Here is a 6,000-nt window from a genome sequence, read left to right as displayed (position 1 = left end):
CGCATTTTGCTTAAAATTATTGGTTAATTTATTTTATTTCATTTTATTTATTCTGCCTGATCTGCCTTCCATATCTTGACGGGTTGTGAAATTTAATTTTTATCATGTAATTATGCAAAAGTCCTATTTAAAGAGTTTTAATAAGTTGAAAATAAATCCGATGGATTACTATATCACATATGTTATCAAAGTTACAGCAAAATAAATATTTCCTAATCAAATTAAATAGGAATATAGAATGTTTCCCAAGGAAATATAACATCTTCAAATTCTTATACCCAGCACAACTATATATATATATATATATATATATATATATATATATATATATATATATATATTATTTACTCAAAGTTGAGAGATATAAAATTATTTTTTAAACGAGTCAATGAGTTTGAAATTAAACAAATAAATTAATATTACATTTAATAACTTGATTTTAAGGAATAATAATATGTAGTACTTAACTACTCAACCACAAGTAAATATAAAAACTTTCACATTTATGAAATATTGTGATTTGAAATAAGAGCTATGAAATAATTACAGCAATTCATTTCCAAACGCTAGTATAGAGCATCACATCAACTTCATCCAACTCAAAAATTTATCACCTCCTTCACTAAATTCTCTCTCTCCTTCTTCCCTTTGTAAATTTTTTTGAGTGGTTATCTGTAAATATTTTCAACCGCAAATTACCCTTTTTATTTTCTTTTTATTTTTTTTATATTTTTTTCAATAATCTTCGTATATATCCTTTTTGAATATATTTATATTTGTTCTCAATCTATTTTTGTTAATATATCTAAATTTTATTGCTTTCTTTAAGAGGATTTGGTATCTCATCTTTTATGAAAATTTAGTATTTTCTTTTTTGTAAGAATTTTTTGTTTCCTTCATTACGATTATCTAATTTTTCTTTTTTTATCATGGAGAGTTAGATGTTTTGCTTTGTTATTTGGGTCGGAGTGCAATGATAGTGAATACAAATAAAAATATCAGAGTTTGATAATTTCCAAATTAGGCACGTAGAAAAACCATCTAGTTAAATGGTGATAGATTACAACCGAGTAAGGTGTGCTTTTCGCAAAATCACTAAATTAAATACTCTATTAATATGATAAAATCATTCAAATTAAAATAATTGCTATTATATTTTATAAAAATAATTTATCTTAAATTTTTTTATATAAAATTAAAGTAATATGAAATCTTATATTTTAAAATTGTATTCGGTTTTCATTTAATAAAACCTCTATTTTTTGTTCTTTAAAAAAACCTTTAACTCCTCAAAATAATATCGTCCCTTCAAAAATATTCAAGAGCCTTAAAAATATATTTTTTTTTATAAACAGCCTAAAAATAAATAGTATCGCTTCTTTTAAAATAAAAGAGCTTATATATTTCAAGTAAAATCATTTAGTTCCATCAAATTAAAAATTAAAGGCATAATAATAATTGAAATAAATGACTTCTTTATTTAAAAAGGGACACGACATGGATTGGGTAATAATATGCTAGAAGTCACACCTCAAATCTGTCAGCAGGTGGGTGATCCAAAGTCCAATTTGATCTTGGGCTAATTTGTATGCGTAGGAATGGGTTCCAAAATGATCTTGAGCAGAAAGAAAGATATCTGATCCAAACTCCAATCTGATCATGGGCTGTTTCTTATTGGCATAGTTCTCTCCTTCGTTCATATTCTCATGCTACTGAAAACATGGGAGACAAAATTGGAAAGTGATATTGAAAGTAGTAGGATTGTATTTATTTTGAAGTGTGTTGGGTAGGGGTGGGACCAATAGAACCATGTTTGCCTACAAAAGACAGAGACAAAGGTCGGAACAAAACTCAAGCATAGTGGCAAAAGATGTTGACAAGATGGTTGTCATCAAATGATATCATATCACAACTGTTTCCAAGATTTGCAACATTTCTTGCACTGCATTCCCTTCTTCATCTCCAATCTCCATAATCAAAGCACTATCATGCAAAATTTTGTTGATAATTGTACTGCAAGTTGTACTCTGCTTCTACAATGATGCTCCTTCATGAATAATGATGGGTCATTAATTAGAAAGAGGTATGATCTCTGGTTCTTAAAACGGTAGAAACTGTACCTTGTGAAATGGACTGGACATGAGGCGTGGGGGTGTTTTCGATGATGATGAGATTGGCTCTACAGGTTTTTATTGTTTGAGGGAGAAATGAAGTGGAAAGGGGACCAACAATTTGGTTAGTTTAGTTTGGATACGATTTCCCAATTGGAGATACGAAATAGGCAGCAGCAATCGAATAAGGATATATCCCTTTAAATTTGGTGTGTATAATTCCAGTGAAGTATCATTCACCAAGGATATGGGTCATTGTCCTTTCAAGCTTTTGTGTTGGAATTAAGTGGCGTCTATTGTTCTAGGCACATGCTTCCTGCCATATTACAAAGCTGTAAATTTTAACTTGGTAACTACATTAATCGAAATAGGCCATAATTTCAACTTTTTTTTTTTTTACAGTGAAAAAAGTTATAAACTTATACTGTGTTTGATAAAAAAGTTAAAAAATTAAAAATTAAATATTATTTTTATAAATTTTAACATTTTAAATAGGATAATTATTAATTTATTTTCTAAAATTAACATTTAACTGTTCAATACGATATAAATATTAATGAGTCAAAAAATTAATTTAATATTTTTAAATATTTAAATAAAATTAATGATAAGTTAAAAGTTAGAAGGATATTCTTTATTAATCTCATACTAAATGCTCCATTAATATTAATTATACTTTGATCATAATACAAGTCTTAATTTCTCTTAGACTATTATAAAAAAACAATCGATATATATTATATACTATATATATATATTTAAATTAAAATTAAAATTCAATAGACGCTAAATAAGAATTGATAGACTAACCACAAAATCTTATTGGATAGGTTCAGAAGCAATAACAATTTACCTAACAATCAACATGTAATGTGCTTAACTTTATCGAAGTTGGTCAAGAGACGTATGCTCTGATAAACAAAGAGAGAGAAAAAAAAAATGGCATCCAGTTAAGATGATATATATATATATATAAAGATGGGAATTCACGATGGGCATCAAATTTGGAGGTATCTCTCTTTTATACATTTGACTAGCTGGATGAGTCTTCCTAGCAAATATATACAAAAGGGTGATGGTGGTGGGCAATTTTGGTGCATTGACTTGCCCCATTCCCATGTGCGACTCTCGTTCCCCAAATTTACTTTGAAAATTCCTAATGAGTCCAAGATTGATGATTCACTAAAAGATTATCACCTATAAAAAGTTACACTCATTCATATTAATATAATATATATATCAAAACCAGAGCCTCAATTATGTCAATCTTCCAGAAGGTCTACTCTGTATTTTTAACATTAGTTGCTTGTTTGCTTTCTTATTTATTTATCATTATTCGTGAAAGGGATTATATTAGATTTTAAATTTAAAGTAACGATTAGGTGGTCTCAGATATAATCTTTTGACAGATTATAAATTAATCACAAGCAATAGCAGGTGGAGCCTTGGGGGATATTATTGGCTTATGACCAGCCACTAATGAAGGAGGTTATTAGGAACAAATAATTTCTCTAATTGATTAATTTTGAGATAAATCATCCCATCACTACCAGTCTTTAATTTGACTAATTCATTTGAAATTAATTTCCCAGAAATATTGAACCTTGGTTAAAATTCCAGGCATGATTTAAAAAAAAAAAAGATTTAGCAGTGTTTAATTAGAGGGGGTTTTGAGTTAAAGGAAGATTTTGTACATGGCACATTGCTTAATTAACATTTAATTACATAAATTAATTTACAAACAAAGAAAAGTAGATTATGAGTGTTTAGTGTAAAGTATTACGAATCTGACATTCTTCTTCTTCTCCAGAGTGTAGAAGGAATTTGGATTAGCTTATAAACAGGTACAAACAAGGACAGTATTTAATTGTGCAGCTCACACCCACTGAGGCATATAAATATAATTGGACCGTTACTAATGACCACAGTCAAATCTGTGGGCTTTGTGTCCACAAGACCATTACCTCGCTTTGTAACGGAAGATGGCGACTTCCCACAATACAATAAAATTACTTTATTTTTCTATATTTCATCCCTCTTTTTGAGCTCCCAAACGTATCCTTTAAGCTTTGACAAAATAAAAAACCGTATCCTTTAAGCAAACATTAGTCAATTCGCACCCATCACTTTCCTTCTTATTTCTATTCCCTCATTATTTTTTTTTTTAATTTTTATATATCTAAATAAAATCTAATCTTGTGAATCTATGGCACGTCCAGAATATAATTTAATTTGTTAACATATAAATTATTCATTGAGGTCGGTGTTAAAGCTTCTGTCTTACCTTATTATATTCTTTAAAATTCTTTGAACGATTACCTTCGACTATGTAGCGTAAAGAAAATTAACCCATGCAAATGGATTTGAAGTAAAGATCATGATATCAACAATAGAATAAAGAACAATAGATTTGAATAAAGAACAAGATCGATCTTTGACAGCTTGTGATACCAGCAAATCGCAGAATATTCCACCGCTGTGTTATACGCTGCCACCTTCACCAGGCAAGGGTTGCAATGCCGTGTTTTAGCTCATTAAACATGGATTTATTTGAATTCGAATTTAAAGATTGAGCTCCATTCGTATTTTAAATTTATAAATTTGATTTGTACTTTATTTATTTATTTAACTCTATATTTTGAATTTAAGTTTAATTTATTATAATTACTTGATTAAACTTAAGTTATTTAAGTTATTTAGCTTGCATGTCTTTTTTCGGTGATCATGGAAAGCCAATTGGCTGAACAATCTTTCTTAGAGATTACTGTTTCTTGTTTTTAATCGGATCATGAGTTCGAATTGTTAACCCATTACGATTAGGGTTTAATTTTAATGTTGAACTTGTTCCTGATGGACTTATTTAAGTTTATTTATTAAAAATACGTAGAGTAAATATTTTACATTGCTTGAATATTTAATGTTAACATGGCTTATATATTAACTGAACACTTTTAACTCTTAAGTCGATTTTTAGATTAAACTCAAAGGTTTAAGTGGTATCATAGTCTAGAGAGTTCAAAGCAACACTTCTAACTCACGAATCGACTTTTAAATTAGATTAAAAGACTTACGTTATAATAAATTTAGATTTTTTTATTGAATAAAATATCTATTTTATTAGAAATTATTAATTATACTCAATATATATATTATCTCTCATAATTATATAAAATTTACTCTTTATATTATAAAAATAATTCATTTTTTTTTACAAGAGTGAGCACTATTTTTTAGTCTTTATCTTACACACGCGATTGATATCACGCAAACGAACAGAGATCGTTGGATCAGGAAAAAACATGTATCACGGAAAGGGATCTGTAGGACCCAGGAAAAGAACACGTGTGCCATAAAGAAAGATAAACCCGCCCGGAGAAGCCGTGCATCGATGTGTGGGGAGCGATAGGACACCAGGCCGTGTAACGTGGACACAGGATTTTGGTAATCTTGTATTTGGTTTGGGTTTTACTTGACAAATCTAATTTATCACGTAAACTCTTGTCTCTTGTTTTTTCATGAAAAGCCTGTATTAACGCCAGGACTGATGAAAATAGAAAGCCCCTGAGAAAATAAATATATATTTAAAAGAAATGCTAACACTACTATATAATCTCAATTGTTGATTAATTAGGATTTCACATGCTTCATATAATTCATCAATCAATAATTTTAATTATATACTTAAACCTGTTTGTGATCAAGGTTAAATAGAGGAAAAAGTGTTTTTAAAAAATCATAATTTTATATGTTATTAAAAAAATATATTTAATCATTTTAAAATTTTTACAATTAAAATACATCAAATTTAACTTAACAACAAATCAAACAAAAATATCCAATAGAGCCTTAATTAAAATTTACTTAATTAAACTTTTATTATGATAAGTAT

Source organism: Hevea brasiliensis, chromosome 9 (genome assembly GCF_030052815.1).
Source record: "Hevea brasiliensis isolate MT/VB/25A 57/8 chromosome 9, ASM3005281v1, whole genome shotgun sequence".
NCBI lineage: Eukaryota > Viridiplantae > Streptophyta > Magnoliopsida > Malpighiales > Euphorbiaceae > Hevea > Hevea brasiliensis.
The sequence above is the reverse complement of the archived record's forward strand: the minus strand, read 5'-3'. Positions refer to the sequence as shown.